Below are 26427 nucleotides of genomic sequence, written 5' to 3'. Positions count from 1 at the left end.
TTGCTTCACTTTTTCTTCTGTCATTCTTTAGGTGGCAGCCAGCACTTATTTTAGTTGTAATCTTTTTTAGGATATCTAGGACTAGAATAAGTTGTACCATTCCATGCATACAGTATAATGACTATTACTTTAGTAAGTTTGCATTGTATTTTAATGATTTATGTTCGACACTTCCATAAGCCAAATGTGCTACCAGCCCTTGAAGTTGAAGATTCCTCCAGGGACAGGATTTCCTCTCATTTATTTTTGCATACCCAGCAAGTTATCCAGGACTGGGAGTGCTGCCCTCCTCTGCCACTGTACAGGATATCCCCTCACACTCTATTAAATGCAGTTATGTGTATTGGTCTTAAGATAAAATTCCTGTTACTTTTGTTTTTAAGACATTTGTTATAGAGATAAGAAGATGTTCGAGGGAAGCTATGGAAATTCATAAACTCTTCTACTGTTTTGATGAAAATGCACTCAAGTGTGTTTTTAGTTCTCAACTATTACTTATCTGTGTTATTTTTTATCCAGAAAACAAATGTACATAGTGATATTTAATTCTCTCATGATGTACTAGCAAAAGTGTGGCTTTGGATTTGCTGTACATCTCTATAGGAGGAAGAACTATTCCTCTCTCCTCTAGGTCCTTCTGGCTGGTCTAAGAATTAAATTGACATGAGACAGAATAACAGGAGAAAATCGAACAAAGTTTAATAATATGTCTTCCTGGGAGAAACCCAGGAAAACTGAATGGCCAAGATGGCCAAAGCCACCACCTTAAATACCATATTCAGCTAAAGACAAAGGAGGATGTTAGGGTAGTGGTTTGGGACTCCAAAGTGGAGGAAAGCAATTTATATGGAGGTGAAAAAGCAAATGTTTGAAAACCAAACGTTTCTTGGGCCATCTATAGACAATGAGGAGAGAGAGAACTTTGATAAAAATGGGCCTTGCTAGTGCTTCCCTGTCTACGACACTTAGTTCATATTATACCATAGTTAATCTATGGTATTAGCTCCTTCCTAGAACAGGCCTTCTATCTTAAATTCTTTTAGACAGTTAAGAGGGAAGGTTAGAGTTTCTTTCAGAGTCTTTTGTTCTTGAAAATAATCAAGCCAAAGAGACACATTTTGGGATGGCAAGTTCTGATCCCCCACAGTCTCATCTCGACTTTATGTGATCTTGGGAAAGTTACTCAGAACTTGGTCTCTTGAGTCTTAAAATGAGTGTGTGGGGGAGCATAAAATCTTTTTTTTTTTTTCCCTTTATCCTTCTAAGTTTTTGGCTGGGGCCACTGCAATACAAAAGACAGATTAACAGGTGAGAAACAGAAGTTTATTGATACAAATACCTCATATATGCATGGGAGATACCCAGGGAAATATGTAACTCAGCAAGAGGTGTCTTAGAATTGAGACTTATATACAATCCTCAGCTAAAGGCAAAGGGGAGGAGCTTGTGGGGGAGGCCAGTTATGTGAGGTGACCAGGAAAAGTGAGGTTTGTTTGGCAGATTTAAGTTGGTGCCTTCTCCATCGATGAGAGTTTCTTGTGATTTAGAGCCAGCCTTGTCTTCCTGGTACAGGGAGGGAGACACCCTTACAAATGGAGATTTCCCTTATAAATGTATATTTTCTTTACAAAAGAGTAATTTATACTGTGTTTTTAGAGCTTCTGGTCTGCTATTTCTCAAAAGAATTAGCTCAAAATAATCTATATGCCCAAGACCATATTTAGGGGGGACATATTCTGCCACTTTTCAGCTGCAATGACTCCTGTCCTATCTGCCTTATAAGATGCTGCATAAATGGTCCTTCCGATTTACATATACTTCAACCAGAGAGTTCCGGTACCACAGCATTAGGCATTATTATAATCCATTTGACTCTGCTTTCCTTTTCTATGGAAACATATAAATACTTAATGGCAAATAATTGGATTATCTTATCGGCTAATATGGATAACTACTCTTTGTTCATATTATTGTTTGGGGACTCCTCTCCCTAGAACTCAAGACAAAATGAACATTTGATTCACATTTACATGAACATGGAGACAGAGTAACCTGATATAAAACAGAAGAGAAAACAGATATAAGATGGCATGGGGTGAAATGAGAATAAACCTTTCAAATTTCTCTGGCATATCACATGTCTTGGAGAGGCGCTGCGTTCCTACGTGTGCATCCATAGTTGAAATGAGCCTGTCCGTGGACACTACCTTTGAGTAGTTTAACTTAAGACTTTTGTGTTGTAAGACTTTCAGGTGATAAATCCTCAAGATACCTCAGAGGTTCAAAAAAATGTAAAAACATGGTTAAAGTTTGAGATGACTCATGTTTTTCAGTATCCATGGCAAAGGACTTTTTTCCCAACCTTAATAGGATTTCAAATTGACATTGGCATTTTAGTAAATCAGAATTAGCTTTTTCTTTTTAAACTCCTGTGTCTTATGTAAATGGCTATGCTGACTTTCATGGAATTGAATATTCCAGAAAATGTCATGGAACCTAATATAAAACAAGTTAACATTCTCATTTTTAGATCTTAAAGGGATATGGTGTTAAAATATAGATTTGATATCCATCCAGCCTATGCTAGTTTTCTACGTATGTGAATTCCAAATTCAAGAATTTAGCATGTCTTTGAAAGCATATCTATCCCTGTTGAAAACGAAGTTGAAATTCTGAAGGAATTATTATAGTTTACTTAAATAAGAACTACTTTAAAAGTCAAAGACTCTATTAATGAAGTGACAATAGGTTTCTGTTGAGAACTTCACACCTTTTCATTTCCATTATTATAAGTTTACCAAAATATCTGTTAGATTCTGAAAGCCAACCTCTTGTTACAAAAATCATTATTCAAAATTTTAACTTATTTTCACAAGAAAGATTCTACAGTGTTAGTGTACATTTGTATACAATAAAATTTCCCTCCTAAAGTCTGAAATTTATTACTAATGTGGAAATTTTAAGCATTTTCAGAATAAAATAGTTTTGAAATGACATTGTAAGTTATGGAAAACGCCACAGTAAAGTATGAAATTTTCAAACAGTAGAACATTTACACTAATTATGAACTAATTGTTGGACCATATGACCAGGTTCAGATGGCAACCTGGCTAGGAATGATAAGAAATGATGCCATGTTTTAAAAGATGAATATACCCTTGCATTGTAAAAACCTCCCCTTCCAAGATGGTATTTTACCTGAACTCCCCCTCAATTTTGCTATTATTTTGGTTTAAAGAATCATGTCTTTGGAAGGCTGCCAATTAATGTGCAAATAGAAGAGATATTAAATTAAGCTTCTGACACATGGTTTATATTATTTTACTGATGTTTAAGAGACAACAGCATAATAAAGATAAATTATTCTTCATTCTCAATCAAAATAGGGCATCCGTTGGCATTCCCATAGCTCATTACTTCTAACTTCCATTACAGCATTATTTGATTAAGTCCTTTAACATATCCCTTTAAAATATATTCAGTCCTTAACGTGTTCAAACAATATAGAAACGCATGACACAGATGGTGAAGTTCCTCCATCAGTATTTTCTGTATATTTTTTCCTTGAATCATATACAGCCATTGTACAGCTACACCACACACAGACACACATTTATGCATTTATACACAATTGGTTTCAGTGTCTTCAAAAAATTGCAATCACATTATACTACTCTACAGCTTGTTTTATTCAATAAAAATCTGTATCTTAGTAGGGAAGTTTATAGACGTTAATCATTTTTAAAGAATTGCATAGTAATCAACTTAATAGATGTACCATAACTTATTTGACAGCTTCCCTGTTTAGGGGCATTTATGGACAATGTTGCAATGAAAAGCCTCTTTCTATACTTTTGCACTTTGTGAAAAGTCTATAAATAATCAGAAGCTGCTTCCTTTCGTAATCTCAACGACACGTAATAATGTCATTGGAATAGATTGGACATACAATGCCAATTAGCTCAGGTCTCCATAAGTAACTTTTTGTTACTGATAAATGCAGACTGATCTTTCTCATGCGGGGTTGTCAGTGCTCTCACGTAGAAATGTAAATCATGTAAAACAGGGAAGTATCGCCAACAAAGAACTAAACACTCCTTGAGGGTCTTGAATCCCAACCTCCTAAAATACTTCATATTTAGGTTTTAAAGGATGATCTGACAATTTTCTTTGCCCACCCTTGTCTCATGCCCTGTAGTTTTTATGATGTGAAGCACAGGGTATATACAAAGCTAAAAGGGAAGTTGATAAAAAAAATAGCATAGACAGTATGATGTTATGAATGTGCTACTTCTTTTAAGGAGGACACTATTATTTTAATGGCATGTCCACACTCCAGGAGTGGTCAGCTAGCCCTACATCAGAAAATTCACACCCTAGTCCTTCAGCTATCCACAGTGCAATCAACTGAACTGTTTGTAATTAGCATGTCAGAAATACATTGTATGCAAAATGAATTACTTGTCATGCCATGACAAATATTAGGATGGACTCCATTGGTGAAATTAAAGATATTCAAGATATGTGGATTGCCCAAAATATTTTAGAGTCCATCTCCATACTTTGCATGGTCAAGGTATACAAATCCAGAGCTGCCCATATCATTGACATGGCCCCATCACCCATGGCTTGAAGCCCCACTAGTTCTATGCAAATCCATTGATTAAGGAAAATTTCTCATTTTTTGATGTCTACCATAATATTTGGAAAACACTACTGATGCCACCCTCAGAAATTTTGGAGTTCGAGGATTTAAAAGATGGAGGTTGGACCTCTTGAAAGTTTGTAGACCAACTAATTCACGTAACTGTTTTGTGTCTGCAATGGGAGTCTAAATTCTATGTATGACAGATTTGGATTTAAGATTTATAGGATGGAATATGGGCAGAGGGGAAGAACAACTAAGTTTTGCGTCATTTGTCTTCTGGGGTTTCTGTTACCTATCAAAATGAACCTAAGAATTCTACATAAGAAGATTGGCTCAGCCAGCTTCACAACGTTGACTTTACAGTTTGGCTCACAGCTGTCCCAGGGGCTAAATCTAATGAAACTTATCCAAGTTATATAAAATTGCAATATACTGTATCTCTTGGCTTTCTACAACATCCTTTCTGGATAGGGAAATGCTGCATACATTTGCTGTAGGCAAATCTTAAATAAACTATGACCAAGTAAGAACAGGAAGAAAATCAAATTCAGGGAAAGGATAAGATAGCAGTGTTGAATATGAGCTAAAATGGTACAAATATTCATGTTCCATTACAAATTTAGGAGGCCTAATGATTTTGGAAAACTATGTTTACGGTTATACTAATAGTACGTTAAGCATTCAGTGTGATCTACAAAAGCCATACAGTCCATGGCCTTAGCATAGCTGCACCAACCTCAGGTAGCAACAATATGCTTTTATCCACTTAATGACACTTAATGATACTTAACGGGGAGGTTGGGATTGTGTGATATTAATCATTCTGTATTGCTAGTCATTCTCCCTGTTCTTCCTCAATCTCCATTGCTTCCATTTAATGATACGTGGAAAGAAAGATGGATGGATGGCTGGATGGGTGGATGGGTAGATGCATGGATGGGTGGATATACATATAGACAGATACATAGATAAATAGATGGATGGATAGATACATAAATAATAACACTGATTTTAGGGAAAATAATATGTTTAAACTCACTCTGATAAATTTAACAATATAATCTTCCTTTTTGTCCAGAAGTCTGTAAAAGTTATGGAATTATGATTACTCTTGTGAAATGCTTGTATGCTCTTTTTGTTGAAATGTTCAACTTTTTCCCTCACTACTCCACACCCTCCACTATTAACAGACACAGAGTTTGAGGGAGTTTCTCAGGAGTTATCTTAACTGCATTCCACATGTCCCTCAGATGTATATAAGATTGGTTAAATAGAAACTTTTTCGTGGGAGAGAAGACAAAAAGTATTGTTATATTAAATGTATAAAAGTGGTTTTCATTACCCCAGAGTAATAAAAACCAGAAAAAGTCCATTTAAAAGGAACTCACTCTAAAAATAAAAAAAAGAACCAACATTTTCTTCTCCTCCATCATGGGGAAAACGTTGGTCTTAAACGCTTTTGAAAAGATGAAACTCTAACTCTGTTTATCTCATATTTAAGAAAGGTCAAGTTATACATGAAACTATGAAAATTCTTCGACAACCCAGAGTGACAGTGCTGTTGCGTCCCTGTTGTTGCTATGGTTTGCTTCTTGGATGTGACTTGTGACTCACCCACATCTCTACTTTTCAGTAGTTCAGCAGGTGATTTCAGCTCTCTTGTTAACTTCACTAAATCCTGCCATCTTTGCAACATCTGCAATTTTACTTCACCAATAACTTTCTCTGTTTGGTCCACTAACAGGATCTGAAAATGGGGTGGAACTGACCAATGGCTGCTTGGGTGTACATGTGGGAGGTACTGGCGTGGGCTGTGGTGTAGAATTAAGGAGGTTTGAATGAATATTTTGTATCGTGACAAATTTTCTTCCTAAGCAAAAACAAAAAAAACAAACAAAAACTGTGGGAGCTTTGATACTGATGGTATCAATGCAAAGGCAATATCCTAATGCCATATACGCTAAATGTGAGAGTTAGTGAAACCGTACTTGTGTGAAAACCTTATAAATCCTGGTCTGGGCCCTCTTCTTCCCTGTAGTTTCCCCCAGGAATTCTGGTGCTAAAGATGGCAACACATGAAAGCAGGGTCCATTCCAAATAGAGGGAGTCATAAAGCACATCTTATTTTATTTATTTGTGCATTAAAATGCAAGTGGTTATAAAATGTATTGGATTTTTGTCAGTAACTTGCCTTTGTTAAAAACCAGGGTTCGGGAAGGATGCTTGTGGGTGCATGAGAAGGCAGTTTTGAGGTGTCCCTTACAAATGACGATTTCTCTCTCTTCTTTGTCTCTCTTTCTGTCACTATTTTTTTCTCTGTCTCTTTCTGTCTCTGTCTCTCTCTAGCTTCCTCTCTGTATCCGTTTGCCTCTCTCTTCCTTCTCCCTCTACACACACACTGGCTTTTCTCATGTGTTAACACACAGTACAAACAAGAAATGCCGATAATAGGATGGCAAAACTGGCAGTTCTTTTCTAGCCAAAGTGGCTTTCTCTTCAACTCTCTTTTAGATACAATAATAAACAAAAATAAACAAGACTAAAACAGATCAGGATACAGTTTGTCATGTTTAAATTTGCAGCCATCCAAAACTAATACATAGTGGATTGTTTTCTCACTTTATATCAGTTTTTCAAAGGTTTCCCCTACTTCCCTGCAGAAAACTATGTGTCCTGCCTCCATGGTTTCCAGTTGTTGCTTAATCTGTTAATTCCCTGCACGTTTCAAGTGGTGGAAGGACAACGAGACAGAGAAACAGGAGAGGGGAGAGAGAGTTTGGGTGATTCTTAGTCTCTTCCAACGCTGCTAATTTTTCTCATCCTTTCAGTTTCTACCCAACATATGATTTATGGCCATTACCTCCCCAAAACACCACCAATAAACTGTTACTTGTTTTATTGTTCCATACCTAATGTGCGTATGTCTTAGAATATGTTTGCTGGTGTAAACACCAGCTCATCCTCGTTTAGCTTTTATGCTATTATCTTTAAAACTTTTGCTCCCTGGCAAAAAAAAAAAAAAAAAAAAAATTAAGCCCAGTAATCATTCTATTTTCTCCACTTTGATTTCCAGCATGGCAGGAATCCTCATTCATGATATCCAGCAAAGGGTACATGGTGACAGTATTTGGAAGGCACGTGGTTACAGTTGGCTCATTTCCTTTGACTCTGCCTGCTTTTAATGTCCTGACTGTCTGCAAATATCTTGCATTGGTTTTCAAACAAGTAACTATACAACCACTGTTTTTAAAATCATTGTGAGCAGTGTGGCGTAGGTTTGCCCCTAGAGAGGATTTTTGTCTGTTGTTTGATCTTGTATTTCTCTTTTTAATTTAATAAATATTGAAATAGTTCAGATTTTTAAGACCGGTCTTACCAGAAGCGAGAGTTTAGTGCAGTTTTCTTTGCCAGGGTAGCGTTATAGCATGCATTTCTGAGAGAACAGTACTTTGAAAATTTTGTTAATGTTCTGATTAAATATTTTTTTTACTATATGATTATTTTATATTATATTGTATTTTTATTTCAGAACCTCTTTTGATTCTAGCACAGGGAACTGGTTTTTATTTGACTGGCCTTGTTTCCTCTGAGATATTAACCCTGAGCCTAAATTTTTTTTCTTCCCTATGAGGATAAAAATCACTGGATTTTTTTTTCCACTGGTTCAGCGAAAACTTTACTTCTTAAAGAATATATTTCTTTTTATGACTAGATATGTTTTAGACGATGGTAAAGCTTTAAATACCCGTCTGTACAAGACTGGAGTTTGCAGTTCTCATTGGTGATGGATACCTTTCTTTTCTTACCTGACACATCAGCTGTGGCTAAAATTGGTGAACGATTTCTATATCAATTACTGATAAAGAAATAAAGGGCTTTCTTCTGCTGCTAATTGGATTGTAATAGCACAATCTGGTCATTTTGAGCTAAACTCTGAGGTGTTGCCAGAGGGTAAGTATTTTCATTTGGGAAATATTATAAAAATATGATAAGCTGATAATGGTAGGGTCTGCTTTAGATGCTATGAAGTCAAAATGCACCTTTGCAAGTTTGTACATTTTGTTTTTGAATAATCTTATATTGAAAATACCTGATTGAATTAATCAACACTTTCATCAATTTTGAGACCACCTATGACATAATTATATTCCTGTATTTTAATGGTTGAAAAAAATCACTAGGAAGTTATCTGATAATAGAGTGGTCATCTGCCAGTGGGAATCTAAAGATATTACTTATGGTAGTATTGTTTGAAGCTGGATCTCTACTTGTGATAATTACCTGTGTATATCCAATTAAAAAATAAAAACAGATATTAAAAAGCAGGAGGAAGAAGTGCACGAATAATCCCCAAAGACCTTTGAAGTGTTAGATTCTGAGCAAGGCACAGATAGCTGCTATTTGTTTTAAAACTCAACTATCAGTTGAGGAACATTATAAGGCGAGAGAGAGAGAAGCCAAGAAATAGTAACATGGAAACATTTAACTGGGAATTGCTGTTACTATGAGCTGATTCTTCAGTCCTTTCTCTTCCCCAGATGCCTCACAATCTCCGGAAAATTGGCTTTCTCTCTAGAATTCCCAGATAATTGAGGGGAAAATGGAATTCAGAATTTCAATTTTCATGACAGCTGTCCACATTGCTTGGAATCCCTGGCAAAACACCAACACTTTCCTCTTCTCCAAGCTCTGTGGTGCGGGCATAAATTGCGACTTTATTAGGTTGAGCACATATGGCCATTATCCACCAGAGACTCTCCAGGGCCCAGTCTGTTGGCAAAGACAGTGTCTTCAGTTTCATTCCAGTTCACATTCCATGAAAGGGGAGTGAGGCCATCAGGCTATAGTCTGCTTTAGGCTTCCTCAGGACATTTCTATCATGGGTGATGACAGCATGGTGAAACACACACCAAATGGTCCAACACCCTTTTGCTCCCAGTATAAAAATCACTCATTGCATTTCCAAACTAGGAAGAGAGAAGAGCAATATTCCAGCCTAGTCAACAGGATTTGGAACATTTAAGTTATAATAGAAAGCTCTCCAGGCCAGCCCAGTCATGTAGTGGTTAAGTTGGTGCTCTCCACTTAGGTGGCCAGGTTCATGGATTTGGATTATCAGCCATGCTGTGGTGGTGACCCACATACAAAACAGAGGAAGGTTGGCACAGATGTTAGCTCAGGGCAAATCTTCCTGAGCAAAAAAAAAAAAAAAGAAAGAAAAGAAAAAGAAACCTCTCAACTTTTAATTCTAGAAGCTGCTTTTTAAATAAACACGATGGTGTCTTTGACTTGGGTTTTTGATGGGGCTCCCAACTACTGGGCTTTAAAAGATATTTGGTAGTGAAAGAGGTAACTTTCTCTCAGAATAGCACTAAGCTGAACTCGTGACTCAAAAGATCTCTCAGAATAGCACTAAGCTGGGGCTGGCCCAATGGTGCAGTGGTTAAGTGCACACATTCCACTTCGGCGGCCTGGGGTTCACCAGTTTGGATCCCGGGTGTGGACACGGCACTGCTCAGCAAGCCATGCTGTGGCAGGCGTCCTACATATAAAGTAGAGGAAGATGGGCATGGATGTTAGCTCAGGGCCAGTCTTCCTCATCAAAAAAGAGGAAGATTGGCAGCAGATGTTAGCTCAGGGCTAATCTTCCTCCAAAAAAACAAAAAAGAATAGTGCTAAGCTGAGCTTGTGACCTTATATTATCTATATGAATACACCAAGGTTACCTCTGTTGTTCTCTTAACCTACTGGCAGAAAAATAGGCACAGTGATTTTTTACCAGATTTGCAGCTTAATCTTGGAACAATGAAAATTAAATATAGAGTGCAGGCCAGATACAAATTTACTTTAGGTGTGTGGTGCGGCATGGTCTTTGCACTTGGATGTACGGTCTGTCGTGGGAAACTTCAAGGTGAAAACCAGCAGGCATTCCTTTATGTAGTATTGGTTAGTAATTTGCCAGAGGCACGCAAGTTTGGACAGCTCACTTATAGTGAAGGAATTTTCATTTTTATCCAGTGTGATGCTCAATTGTATGTGACACCTTGGTTAGACTTTAGTACCCAGTTATTTAAGGAAATACTAATCTAGGTGTTGTTCTGAAGGTATCCTATAGATGTGGTTACTATCCAACATCAGTTGACTTCGACTAAAGCAGATCACCTTCCATAATGTGGGTGGGCCTCATCTAATCAGACAAGGCCTTAATTGCAAAACAAGGTATTTCAAAGAAGAAAGAGTTCTGCCTCAAGTCTACAGTATCAACTCCGGCCTGAGTTTCCAGCCTCCCAGCCTGTCCTACAGATGTCAGACTTGCCAGCACCCTCAATCATAGGAGCCAATTGCTTAAACTAGATTGCTTTAATCAATTTAACCAATACAGATTAACAGAGAACTTTGACTGATACACCTTGGTGCGATTCCTATATTACTGTTTCCAGAGAAATTGGAATAACTTACACTAAAATATAATCTGTTGTATGACATATATGTTACAGATATAAACACCCACTCACAAAGACATCTATCAGCAATCCAGTATAAAAATAGGCAATTTATACAGGAAAAGACACTCAACCATGGATGATCTTAGTAGGAAAGCCCATCCTTCTTGCATTTACTCAAGAACATTGCTGCCACTATCCTCCCCCAAATCCCACATCATCTATTTGTTTATATCCACTGGACATACCTAATACCACATAAGCATCCCCTTATTTTTCCCATTTGCAAATACAGTCGTGTCACTTAGCGATGGAGACATGTTCTGATAAATGCCTTGTTAGGCAATTTCATCATTGTGTGAACATCATAGATTGTACTTGCACAAACCTAGAAGGTATACCCTACCACACAATTAGGCTATATAGTACTAATGTTGTTGTATCATTGTCATATAAGGGGTCCATTCTTGACTGAAATATCATGATGTGCTGTATGACTATAGTTTGCCTCACTTTGGTTACCCACTGTGGCCTAATTTCTTTGTTCCTACAGCATCAGTCTCCTACTCTTTGAAGAATTCTCCCTGGGTCTCAGTTACTCTCCTCCTATCTTCCCTTGAATCTACTCCAATCAGGAGGTATCCCTCACCACTCCATTAAACTCCTCTTGCCAAATTTACGGTTGGGCTCTCAGCCGCTAAATCCAGGAGTTGACTGTCAGGCTTCATCCTGCTTGCTCTGGCAGAGGTTGGACTTGTTAGCAGGAAATATTGGGAAGGGATGGAGTCGTCCACAAACACTGAGTCATGTGCTGTTCAGCACCTTCATTCTCCCAACAGACGGACTATGGAGAGCAGGGCTTCATTTGTCTAAACTCAATGCTCTGGCTACCAGGTAGGACAAACAAGCTGCTTTTATATTTCTAATTTTCTTGGTCCATCTGATCAATTGTCAAATTCCTCAAATGTCAGAAAAATGAATCAAATGGCTTCTTTGGGATTCTGGAGTAGAAACAGGAAACGCAAGGGGCCAGACTCTGGTGCAATCTTGGACTAAGAGGAAGCTCTTGTTTTATTGAGCCATAAATAAATATGACATTCCTGGTACTTGAGAATTTGGGGCAGGTAGTACTCATACAAAGCGAATGAGCATCTTCTGTAAAAGAATAATTAGTTCAAAGCACTGTGAATCATTGTAAATTTCACCGTCAAGAAAGAAAAAAACATATTATTTTGGATATAGGTGAATGCTAATTGTTAAAAGTGAATGACAATTCTCAGAGTTTGTTCTGGTTTGCAGTGACAGAAACATTAGAAAAATGCAGTAGAAAGAGCACAGCCAATCTGAGTCTTCTTCCACTCACCTTGGGTGGGGGCATTCCTCCTCCATCCTCCCCTGAGAGTAGTGGAAAGATTTTGCCAGAGTGAAGGCAGATCAGAAAACACCCCAGTCACTTCCATAGTTCTTGCTATGACCAGAAGTTTCAAGGTCACAGTGATCGAAGAGCATAATCAATTCCAGAACTTCTCCCCCGTCCTCCACAGCGCACCTTTGTGGCCTGCTTGCTCAGTGCTTGGGGTTCCCGTTAACAAGTTGTGTAGGTAACTTTGGAGCCTTCGTTGTTATATGCTTCCATCTCCTTAATAAAATAAGAATCATTGCCACCAAAGTCTCTGGAAATAGACCAACATTGTGTGACATACATTAAACTGTTACATGTAGTTATTTATATATGGAAACCTCTGCAAACTGTAGAAAACCAAGACATCTAAGAACCACAAATTTCCTCCAGAGTAGCAATGTCCATAGCATGTTGTGTGAACTACCCACATAACTTTAAATTTTCTAGTAGCAACAGTAAAGAGAGTACAAATAAACCAGTAGGATTAATTTTAATTATACATTTAGTTTATCCCAATATTTCCAAAATATTATTAACGTAATGTGTAATAGAGACAAAATTATTAATTGTATATTTTGCATATTTTTTACCAAATGTTTGATATTGAGTGTGTATTTTACACTTACAACACATCTGAATTTGGACAAGCTGCATTTCAAGGGCTCAATAAACACATGTAGTTATGGCTACCGTATTGGAAAGCGTGGTATTAGAGTCTGAACACTTCCACCATTCTCGACCATCCCTTCTCACTTACACCTCAGCTACGACCTCTTGATTGGTTTCTAGACATACACTCCTGTCCCACCAAATTAATTGGCTTCTAGAATGACCAGATGATCTTTTAAACAATAGATGATCAAAACTCATCTATGTCTTTGAATCCCTTTATAATTGGGTACTCATTCCAATACATGGTATTCAAGACTCACAGTGATCTATTCCTTGCCAAGCCATTCTGCCTCTTTCCGTGCCATTACTCTAGATTTTCTGGATTAAACCTCCAAACACCTTGCATGTCTACTTCACATTTCCCATGCCTTTGGTCTCTAGTGTATATCTGGCTTCTGTTCTGGGTTGTAAACTCCATGACGCATAATGCATCCCTTCTTCACTGGCAATCCAACTGTCATGCCTAGAACAGAGCCTAAAACATAGCAGGGATAAACTCCATTAATTGAGTTGAAGTATGAAAAATTTTATCCACGAGTGTAATGGATGACAGTGTATACTGTTGTTATTTATTTTTTTGTTTTAAAAAAGTCATGAACTAATGTCAAATTCCATTTGTATCCTTATTACTACTATGGAAATTAATCTAAAATATTTCAACGGTATTGCAGTTGAAATTTATGGTTAATGTAGTATGTTTGAACACACATGATTACTTGATGGAGGCCTGGGTTCTATTCCTTTTTCTTTCTGATTATTTTTTGGTGAGGAAGATTGGCCCTGAGCTAACATCTGTGCCAATCTTCCTCTGTTTTGTATGTGGGATGCCACCACAGCATGGTTTGATCAGCAATACATAGGTCCGTGCCTGGGATCCAACCCAAGAACTGCAGGCCACCGAAGCAGAGTGCACAAACTCAACCACTGTGCAACAAGGCTGACCCCATGGGTTCTATTCTTGATCAACGATGTGTGTACAATTTCGCATATGATGTATGATTTGGAACAGTTTGAGGGCCAGTCACTCATCTGCACTCTCAAGTTCCCTGAGTATAAAGAGATGACTTTAGAATAAATCAGGGTCTTCAATTGATAGGCCAGTCATCCTTGCACCTGATAGAGATCACTAATTGATCACAGCATTCTGTTTATCTGAGTCAATAGGTGAATTCTTCTTATAGGTTCTGCTACTCATCGATCAGAATCATCACATATGATTAAACAGATTTAACATGCTGGATGTGATAAATAGAAATTGACACAAATATTCAGCTGCTTTCCCAACTTAGGAATGGAGTTGAACCCTCTCTCTTTGCATCTTGTTCTGGTCTCAGTGGTGTTCTTCACTAGTAAGATGTTCTGGAAGTAAAGTGCTGGGCATTCTGAGGCTGGGTCATAAGAAGCCATGCAGTTCCTACTCAGGCCATTTGGAATGCTCCCTCTTGGGGCACTTCCTCTTAGAATCCAGACACCAAATTGCAAGATGTTCAAACCAAATAGGAAGGCCATGTGTCATACTCCCATGGATAACTTCAGCTGCCCTCTCAGTGAACAGCCAGCATTAATTGCCAGCCATGTGAGTGTGCCATCATGGGCATCTCACCTCATTAAGCCCTCAAATGATTCCATCCCCAGCTTCTAGCTGATGAGAAGAACCCAGGAGATCTCAATAGAGAACTGCCTAGTTGAGCCCAGTCAACCCAGAGAATCATGAGAAATGATCATAAACTGTTGTTTTAAGCTTCACATTTTGGGATGGTTTGTTACACAGCATTAGCTAAACAGAACAGACATTGAAACAGAAGTGATGTGCTGTCCTAACAAAAACCTAAATTATATGGTGTTGGCTTTGTGACAAGATGGTAGATGGAAGCTAGAAAGGCCATGCAGAGAGGTCACCAGCTTGAAGGACAGGGAAGAAAATTGGAGGCTGGCAAAATGGGATGGATAAAGAGAACCCAGTGAAAGAGTCATTTATCTAGACTCTTACAGGAAAAAAATATAGATTTTTGCATTGTACAATTTTGTGTAAACTTGTATTTGTCTTTTAAAATAGAAAGATGGCATCCCAATGAACATATTTGTCATTAGAACTTCCTAAAGAACATGATAGTTAACATGAATTTCAAAGGTTTATATTGTTTGTAATCTTAGTATAGTAAATCTCCATTGTATAGCAAAAGGTCAAGGATGAAATTATAATAATAGATTTCTGTTTGTTAGTCAAAGGTAAATCGTGAATGCCATTTTTATTTTGTCTTATAATCCATGCCTTTTCCATTGTTTGAGTCATAAAGATCTATCTTTAGATTATGAATTTTGAAAAACATATTTCCACAGAAAACAATTTATGAAACCCGGTTTGTTGATATCTTTCCTTTCAGACTGAATTTTAAACTAGTTTTCTCTCATTTCTATTACTATGTGTCTGTCTATTTATTCTTTTGTTCAGTTCATCCCCACCTATTCTTGAATGCTTTGTAAGGTTAGAAAATATCCTTCAAATTCTTTTCAATCTCCATCTGCCTAACAGGTATTTAAGTTACATCTTTATTTTATTTTCTACTTATAGACACGTATTTCCATTTTCAGGCTCAAGTTATTCTGAAAACATCTGCATTCTAAGGATAAGACATACATAAAGATAGGACATCTATATCTTCTTGTAGAATGTATGTTATTTTCATAAATGTATGTTATTTTCCCATTTGACCCTCTCAAACACATATGCACACGTGTTTGTGTATGATATATGTGATATATTATGTATATATATATATATACAAAATGCCATCAGCTTCTGAAAAATGCCTGCTCCTTCAAAATGTCATTATATCCATCTAATATACCTTCTTCCCCTGCATGGAACACAGATTTTCTGCCTCCAATATCAAACCATCCCCAGGGTCTAAAGTCACTCGAAGCTACTTGTGTTTCTTTAAAAAATTTCAAATTTCCTTTTTCAAACTTTTCATGAATTTGCATGCATTTTGTACCTCAGACTGGAACACTTTGGAAATTTTCCCTTATGCTTCTGAATTCTTGCCTAATCCTAAATGATATATCTTTATCCACTATATTTACATACTTTCTTTTTAAGTTTCACCTTAGGACACTCTCCTAATGTTCAATTCTTTTTTATTACTTGTGCGTATAATAAGTCAATCAGTCTTTCTCTCTCTCACCACTTCTTTCGGCTTTGCTAGTTTCCTAGCTGATCGAATTCTTTAGAAACCATAGAAGCACTACTTACTAATTTGATTCTTCATATACAATAGTGTCATGCTGTCTTATTTTTTCTTTAGGGCCAAGACTATAAAAAAAGTTTTAGTTGTCTAATAGTATTCAACACTTGCAATAAAGGATAGGTACATTTTTGGAAAGTCGGTTACAGGAATACAGTAGTTAAATAGATGTCTAGTTCTCTAGGCAGTGGTTCTTAACCAGGGAATTCTGTCAATATCTGGAGACATTTTTGGTTGCCCCAGCTAGATGGAAGGAGGGGTACTACTGACATCTGGAGGGTAGAGGCCAGGAATGCTGCTGTAATGCCCAGGACAGCCCCCCACAGCAAAGCATTATCCATCTTCAAACATCACTAGTGTCATTGAGGATTACTGGTCTAGGACGATATTAATGAACACAAAGTACAGCTTGGGACTGCTTTTTCCTTACATGGTTTATGCCTGATTTAAAAATGATCATGGGAAGAAATAAACTCTTGGTTGTATAGAATTCATGAGTGATGTGTTCCTGTGTGTTTGTGCAACCTCTGATTGGAGCAGAGAGGTGAATATCAGGCAAGTTACTCCCCAGAATCTCCCATGTTAATGACAACATGGCGCCCACTACATTCCCTGGGGACACCTGCTTCCTGATTCAACACATGCACCATGACCCTGAAATGGTCTATTTGTGTGTATGCTCTTGCATTTTAATGTCAAATATGTTTTTACCCTCGTCAAACTCACTTCCAAATTTGATTGCTCCAGGCTGACCAACAAGGCATTCAGGCAGCCTACTTTCTTCTGCTGGGACCTTTCACAAAATGAATCATATGTCACTTTTCCTTTCTGAAGCATATGCCATTTTATTCTAGTCTGGGAGTTTGAATCATGCTCTACATCCGTTTCACTGTTGTTCCCAGCGAGTTCACTATCAGTGCTTCCTCACAGTGGTTTCTTATAAGGATGCTTGCTGACCTATAACCCATCAATCTTGTCACTGCCTCCAGGCATCCTCTAAACTGTTTACTGCTATACTTGTCTTCTCACAGCATTACTCTGCTTGTTTATGAGCTTCCCTTTTTCCCTCTATTTGGCGTTTATCATTACTTATTGTGAGTCTGGAATATTGGACAGTGAAGAGAGATGCCCAGTACATATTCTAATATACTTTCATCCTTTTTTATTATTATCAGTGTTGCTTTTTATTTCCTTTTAATAGGTAGTATTTCCAAAGGCTTTATGGCACTGAGTACGCTTTCTCCTGCTTTTTCCCTCATTTTGTCCTCAACAGCAACTTTGTGATGAAGATGTTATTATTACCCTCATATTTTACATGATGAAAAAAGGTTTCATAACCTGCGAGGAATTCTCAGCCACTAATCAACAAAACTTGGGATCTAAATTCTATCTTCTGGCTTCAAATTGATTGGTCTTTCCATACTATTTGCTATTATCCTACTAAAAATAAAGCTTAAAAAGAGCTTCAGTAGCATTTCTCCTTTGGCTGATTTCTTCTTTCAGACCAAGAGAGCTTCTGAGATTGGGGTGATCCACTGATGCAGATGTCTTCCTAAGTAATGTGGATTTGTGTGCTCTATTCATTTGTTTTGATGTAAACTGATTATGAAGGGCAGCTTTAGGGTGCTGCTCAGTGGTGCTGGTGAGGGCAGCCTGTAAAAGATAGGCACAAAACAAGAGCATAAAACAGCTCACTGCTCCACAACAAAGCATGCATAATTGTCTCAAAGGGTTTCAGAGCACTACTCTTTGTGAGTTCTGCAGAAGTTAGGGAAGCCTTCCACCTTGAGTAAGACTGACAGCCACTCTTTGCATTGTAACAAAATAGAAATTTCATGGACAAGCCAGATGATCTGAGCCACACTTTTTCAGTGAAGATTTAAGGTTGACCTTACAGGCAGGGTGCCCCCAAACTAGGTAGACTTCTTCATTAAAATTCTGGGTCACCTCAATCATGTAGAGAAGATATGGAATCATGAATTTGTAACCTTTATGGTCAGAGATGATACCCACAGTTGGATTTTCCTCTGAAACCTCCCTGGCCTGTTTTAGTCCCTGGAGATCTTGTCCAGGGATGACCAGTTAGGCATATAGTAACAGGATAGTTTTGTTCCCAAACAGTTACTGCAAGCTGCTGGTACGCGTGTTATTCATTCTGTCAGGGTGGATATCTAATTGGGAAGGCACAGTGACTTAGTAAGAATTGGTCACTCTATGTATTTAAATTATCTCTTTAACTTACAAGGAAAATTCACCACTTAGTGGGTACTAAGAGTCTCAGACTCCATGGAAGTATATTTCTGAGCATTTCTAACAATTATTTCTCCAAATCCCATCCTTTGCAACTTCAGGTTCATCCACGGGATTAGCACTGCCTGCACTTCCCTGTATGAGTTTCCTATGGCTGCTGTAACAAATAACCCTGCACTTAATGGCTTAAAACAACACAAATTTATTACCTTACAGTTCTGTAGATCAGAAGTCTGAGTCACTTGGATGGTTTGTCTATGTCAAGCCTCACAAAGTCTAAATCAATGTGTGGGCTGGGCTATGTTCCTTATTTGAGACTCTAGGAATGAATCATTTCCAAGAACGTTTGGTTTGTTGGCTGAATTCAGTTCCGTGTGGTTAAGGTTCCTGTTTCCTTGGTGGCTTTTGGCTAGGGTCATTCTCATCTTCCAAAGGATGTCAGCCCTCCTTGTCTCTTGGCCCCCCTTCCTCTATCTTCAAAGCCACAATGACAGCTTCTCATGATTTGAATCAGTCTGACTTACCTTCTGGCTCTTCTCTCCTTGTCCATCTTCTATTGCATCTCTCTGACTGATTGTCCTGTCTCCATTTTGGCTTTTAAGGGTCATGTGATTATATTGGACTCACTTGGACATTCCAGAATAATCTACTTACCTTGAAGTCAGCTGCTTAGTATCTTTAATTACATTTACAAAGTCCCTTCACAACCTACATTCATGTTTGATTGAGTAACCAGGGGAACAAGAATCTTGGGGAGGGATCTTTAGAATTCTGCTTACTACATTCCCCTATATTAACAACTGTTGAGGTTGGTTGAAATGCCTTTGACAACTGGCTTTAGGTAGCCACCAGACCCACCTGGTCTCTACTCACCCAGTAGACTCTCCTAAGAAGAGCCCAGTGGAGGAAGGTTTTGCCATTATTTTCACATCCTGTCCCAGTCTAAGCAATAATCCTCAGATGGCACTACCTAGAGTCAAGGACAAATAAATTCTCCACTCATCTCTGATGTGGCTGACCACCACCCCAATTACTTGTGCTTTCTTATTTAAAAGACTCAAAATACCAAGATCCTTTTATCCCTTAACTTTGTTGTCTGTTAAGCACTTCCTTTTTCTCAAAATTCTTTACGCTGAAATTGCCCCACTCTAGTGATATGGCAGTTGGTACTTTAATATTTCTATTTAGGGTGCAATTTTTATCTCACCTTAAAGGGTCTTGATAACTTCACTCCCTTTAATTCCCATCTTGTTTCTTCCATTCCTTTGGGTAATCACAAGTTAAATTTTTTTCCCTTCATCAATTTCCAGCTGTGAAGCAAAGGTGGATGCATTTTCTTTCATAAATCAGCCATTTGGCAATCTTTGCATTTTTAATCAGCTTGCAATCACATCAAAGAACACGGGGAGACCTTGAGAGATCATCCTGTTCTTCGGAAGTCCTATGTTCTTAGGAAGAAAGTTACAATGACTTTTTTCTAATGCTCTGACCCAGATGTCCACACTGTTGATATTTACAGTGTTTCCTCACTGAAATTCATAGTTAGTGTCCCATTATCTTCTATATGGATCCTTACCTATGGTATTCAAGTGTCTTTGCAACCTGAGACAGCTAGGTAAGGACAGAGAATTTGTAAAACTCAATCTGACCTATAGAACTTTCCTGATATTTGTTTTCCCTTGTATTAATTTGCTGGTGTGAGTTCTTGCTTAGGCCACTCTGGTACTTTAATTTCTTAGGAAATGCTTTGAATATGAAATGGTCTTTAAACTGCCTCTCATAACAATAGTTTTAAAAAATGTTAGCATAGCATCCAGTCGTTCACCGCACGTTGACGTTTCTATCCATGATGGACCATATAGACAATGGTGACCCCATAAGATTAGCACCGTAAGCCTAATTATGTAGTAGGCCACCATCCAGGGTTGTGTAAGTACATTCTCCGATGTGCACGTGACGACATAACCTAACGACGCATTTCTCAGAATGTCTCTCTGTTGTGTTGTTGACCGACACATGACTGTATCTGTGTTTCTCAGTGTAAGACTTCCATAACCGTGTGCCATCTCAGGCAGACTTCTCAAGCAACAGCCGGGCTTTGTTGATTTAGTGTTCTTGTCCGTCATGTTTTAGTAGCTTCTCCAGTGCCACGGTAGATTATAACAGAATAGTGGAAGAAAAGTATTTTAAAGTAATTTCTAATTGTAGATCCCATTTTACTCAGCTAAAATATATTTTTTTCTAGAGAATAGAACGAAAAAGTGTCCCCATGTTATATATTCTTCTTAGTCTATTGAACATTAATAGAAATCCTTTGCAGCACCAAATCTTCCAAGGATATGATTCTATCATTTTCCCCTCATTTGTTAACAGCACAATAGCTATTAAGCCATTTTACTAAAGGCAACAAAATTAGCTTCTTATAAGAGAGTAAATTAAAGACAAACTCTAAGGAAGGGTTTGACCTCATCTATTTAGCGCTCAAAAGTTCTCTCTTAAATTTCAGTTCAATTAAGAATTAGACTAAAGTAGAAATTGTAATAAAAATGTGGTTATAGGATATGAAAATGACATTTAAATCCATCATTGATATAAAAGAGTAGAATAAATTTAAAATAAAGTTATAGGTGCTGATTTAATCCTTGAAAAGCATGACTTTATTTCCATAAATGAGTATTAGAAATGTTTGTTTTCTAAATGAAATGCAGCCTTTAATAGAAGAAATGGTATGAGAAACAGTGTATTTCAGTGTATTTAATGTTGCAACAGTGTGGTCTCGTCACCTTCCAGATGGCTGAGCTGAGGTAGGAAAAGTGATGAGATGACATTTTGGATTTTTCTGCATGTACTTGGCCATTCTCAAGTGACGTTGGGCTTCCACCTGTATTTCAATGCTGACGCACCTGGGCAGGAAACATAGGTGTCTAGGGAAGACTAAAAAAATTAACATCGAAGCAGAAAGAGCACCCAGGTACTTAAAAACGGGGAGCTTTCTGGTGCACCACGTCCTGTACAGTCAGTGTTGCTGAGTAAACCAAATTATTTTAGGTGATTCTTCCTGGTATTTTTTTTTTCTTGTGTTATTTTAATTTTGGAACATAACTGGAAACTGAGAACACCACACGGGATCCTTATCTCTTGCATCATTATGATTGAAAGTCATAATTAGAAAAAAATGCATGGAAAAGAGAAAAGCTTAATAGCCTCTGCATACTTCTATAAACAGAAAAGTGGAAAGAGATCAACCATCCAATAATTAGGCAGGGTAGGGGAAAGATTATTAAAAAAGTGAATTTTGTTTTTGGAGCACAAAAGATACCAGGAAATGGACGTTCTGTAAATAGAGTAATTTAGCCAATTTACTTGATGGAATATGGACGTCTTGACCTGTTTGTAGCTAAGAGAGAAAATTGACCCTAGACCAGCCCTATAGGAGCTACAGAGATTGTATATGTGTGTGTGCACGCATATGTGTGTCTGTGTGTGTGTGTGGTGTGTTTGCCTCATCTGAGTGATCAGATTTTTCATAATATCTTTATTGTAAATAATTTGGCTCTCTCAAATTTAAATATTTACGTATTCATATGAAGCACTGCACCTTCCCTTCCTGTGTGCGCAGTGTTTTGCAAATTTCCTGTCAACTCCTGCAAATCCCCCAAGCACCTTGACTCTCATGCCCCTCTCTCTGCCCCATATGTGTGTTCTAGTACATCTGCTGGGACCCATCTGCAGTCTATGCATTTCCGTTTACAGAGGTGGCAAAATCTGTTATCTGCATCCACCCACATCCACTTGTGTCTCTACATTGGTGTGTTGAATAACTCAAAAACTAAGCTTTAACATTTATGTTGTGAAAAACTTGTAATCCTGGAGTAGAATTCTCCTGGGAGGACTTTGGAGGTTTGCAAACATCCCAACAGCTAGAAATAATCAGTGCTGCAGGAGGCAATCTTTAGCAACGGAACTGAGAGGCACTTATAAACCCCTTTCTATGGGTTTTCAGATAAATCCTGATACCAGGACACTTGAGATGCATGTATAAATTTTCTCTTTACATTGACCTTTGACCAGTTTACATTAGCAGAACACTTGACACACGTGAATGATGTCTTTGTCTAAAGAAATGGTCATTTGTTATCATTACATGCTGTACAAAAATGAATGATTGAACGAATAAATAAGCGTATGTGCATGTATGTGTATATATGCATGCCTATACATATGTGTATACATATGTATGCATACGTATATACTTATATATTCTCACATTTTGTTTATATATCTATATAGAGTGTATTCACATGTGTATACTTGTATAGACATACAGAAAGGTAAATTATATTGAGTTTGTGTTTGGGATGATGGAAAAGTTCTGGAAGTAGAAAGGGGTCATAGTTGGACCACATTGTGAAAGCATTTAATGCCACTGAGTTGTACGTTTAAAATGGTTAAAATGGTAAAGTTTATGTTATGAATATTTTACTACAATGAAAAAAAATGTGTTAAGTTTGAATTTGCATCTACAAAAACCCAGACTCAAACGTGAAATCTATCCCTAAACTAAATGCAAGTTATTTACCCTACCTCTGACCTTTGACTCTTGACACTAACCTCCACTATATGAAACCTGACCTTTGACTCTTGACACTAACCTCCACTATATGAAACCTGACCTTTGACCTCTGATCTGAACAGAGAACCCAAATCTGAAACCTCTACTTAACACCAACCCTAACCAGAAGATGCAATCTTGAAACTAAGCCCTGGACTTTGTCCCCTTGATTCTTGACCATTGAGCTGACCCAACGAGTGAATGTGGACCTGAACTCAATCCCAATCTCAAATTCTAACTGGAAGCTGCATATGATACCTTATCCTACCCCAACTTGAACATGAATTCAAACCTGAACCCAAACTCAAAAGTTAACCAAACATGTACCCCTAACTTTAATATAAACCTTTGAACTTACCCTTGACCTTTGACCATAATCCTTAACTATTGACCCCTGACTCAAACACCAAACCCAGCTCCCAAAGAGAGCCTCTGACCCATGGCCTTTGGTCCTAGTCCTGACCTTTGACCCTGTCCCTAACACGGATATGATCCCTTGATCTTAACATTGACCTTTGACCCTAAGGCAACATCCAATCAGAAATATAACTTTACCCTAACTTGAACCTGAATCCATACTCTAAACCTATCTTAACCCTTGACCCTTTATCTTCCACCCTTTACCTTTCACCCCTTGATTCTGGACAATGAACGAACCTGGAAGGAATCCAAATCCATACTCAAGACCTTTTTCTCACTTGAATCATAATCCAAACCCAATCTCTGACCCTGCCTAGCCACTAATCTGAACCCAAAACGTGTCCCTAACTCTGTCGTGAGCAAATGAGTGTCTTGGTCCTGGAAGGTGGATGTGGGATTTGCAGCCCTGCAGCCCTACGGATGCACAGACTTGGACAAACTCTCACATGTAGTTTTGGAAAAAGGCTGAGCTCCTAGAGAACCAGGTGTTAAAGTTTCATGGTTGACCTCTATACAAATTCTGAGGTGAAATACATGTGACTTGACCTGTGGTATTCCCAATTACATAATTGTGTGATCAAGAGATAATTGTGTGCTTCTGTGTCCCTGAAAATCCATTCATTCAACAAATATTTATGGACTACGGGTGGTGTGCCAGGAACCATGCCAGGCACCTGGATACAGTCATAAGCAGAAGAGACCCAGATACCTGGCCCAGTGGAATGGACATTCCCTTAGTGGATGGAGAGAGTGCTGACTCAAGTCCAAGATTCACTCCATGTGGAAGTCCTAACTCCTCCCCAAACATTTCTCCAAATTTCTTGTAGAGTATGGGTGGGGACTCTGGTTAACATGGTTATTTCTGGAGCCAATTTCTCTACTTCCATTTATGCACGGTGTATTTTCCACCTTGGGTACCAACATGAGAAACTCAGCTACTTCTCAGTTTATACAGAAATCCACTCAACTGTGTGGAGAGGAGTGTGTGTGTGGTGTTTATTAGGTTTAAATTATAACTTGAGAAGAAACTGGGAGAATTTTAGCATACTAATGGAAAGATAAATCTTCCAAATTGAACATCTCCTAGCCTATTTGATAACAACCTTTTGGACATCCTAAAACTGGGGATTTTCTTCTGGATATTTCATCTTCCAACTGATCAAACTTGCTGACCTGCTAAAGCAGATTTATAATCTGCTCTTCTTCTGGAATTCACCCTCTGCCACTTGTGATTTAAGAAAGAATACTATGAAAATCAGTATTTTCCCTAAGATGAGTTTTACTCCTCTGTTACAAACACTAGTAAACTTGTGCCTCTATTAAGATAGTTCTGCATACACAGAAGAATCCCCTTAGAAGATGTATGGTTTCTCTTAGCTATGCTTACAGTTTGAATAATTACCATCTACCAGTTCTAGTAGCACTGTCAATAGGTCAGAGTCCCCAGGAGGTTTAGCTGGGAAATTTCTTGCAAAATACATCCCAGCTGTTCAGCCAAGTCTGGAAACCACTTGTAAAATTTATAATAAGTAATAATTTCTCCAGCCTTGGCAACTGAGAATGGTTGATCGTTACTTTTAAAAACCATTTTAATAAATACCTTTATAAATACTAATCGAGACTTCATTATTTAGCTTCCCTTGTTCTAGTTAATGAGAAATAGCATTTGGAACAAGACTATGAAAGAATTAGAATACATATTTTCTTCATTCCAGATAAATAATTATTTTATCTGGAACTAGACCACAAATTTAACTCATTGCTTTCTTAGGATTAGAATATTTAAGGTTGGTGATTATGCTGGTTGTCGAATTGCTGGATTTGACCTGAAGTACAAAATGGGTGTATCTTTTTTATATCTCTAGCTGCTGCATGCAGTCCTGGTTCCAGCTATTAAAGATAATTTTAATGTTTTTTTTCTTTTTCACTATTAGAGAATATTTCATACATGGGTATGAATAATTAAATGCACATCTTCCGATACCAAACCTGAAGTACAATTAGAATACAATGAAGATTTTTGGATCCCTCCCTTCTCCCTTCTAAACATATCATTTCATCCCACCCTAAGGATAATAACCTTTCTGAATCTTATTCATCATTTCCTTCTTTTGCTAAGTTTTACCTCTGCAAAATTGTCACTACCAGCATGATCCTAATAATTTATTAAGTTTTGTCCGTTTTTGGTCCTTTAGAAATTGAATCATCATATATTCTTCTTCACTGGCATTTTCCCTGAACACTCTGTTTTTGGTACTCAGTTATGGTGATATTTGAAACCGCAGTTCACTTAGCCTTGCTGCTATACAGAACCCCATGCTATGGTCACAGCACACTGGATTTTCCTCTTTTCCTGCAACTGGACTTTTTGTAAACATTGCAGCCATGAACATTTTGTGTGGGTCCCTTGTTGAAAAAGTGCACAAGTCTCTTTACCTATAAAGAGATTTACTGTACTATAGTTTATGTGTATGTTTAGATGCACATACTAACATCAAAACTTTTTAAATGGTTGGACACATTTATGTTCCAAGGAATAGCACGTGAGTTTCCATCGCTCTTTATTTTCACTGGACTAGGGATTGTCTAAATTTTGTTTTTGTTTTTTAATCAGATGACGGCAAACTTCCATGTCCTTTTAAAAATACAATTTACATACAAAATCCACTTAAGTACACAATTCCATGAGCTTTGGAAAATTTTGGACAATATTTTGACAAAATTTTCTGAAGAAA

At 37.7% G+C, this 26427-nt stretch overlaps 1 protein-coding gene across 12 annotated transcripts in view; it reads left to right on the top strand.

The window, feature by feature from the left end:
- Positions 1-26427, top strand: part of NLGN4X (neuroligin 4 X-linked) — a 296314-nt gene that overhangs the window by 236401 nt on the left and 33486 nt on the right. The window lies entirely within an intron of this gene.

This window comes from Equus przewalskii, chromosome X (assembly GCF_037783145.1).
Source record: "Equus przewalskii isolate Varuska chromosome X, EquPr2, whole genome shotgun sequence".
Lineage (NCBI taxonomy): Eukaryota > Metazoa > Chordata > Mammalia > Perissodactyla > Equidae > Equus > Equus przewalskii.
The sequence above is the reverse complement of the archived record's forward strand: the minus strand, read 5'-3'. Positions and strand labels throughout refer to the sequence as shown.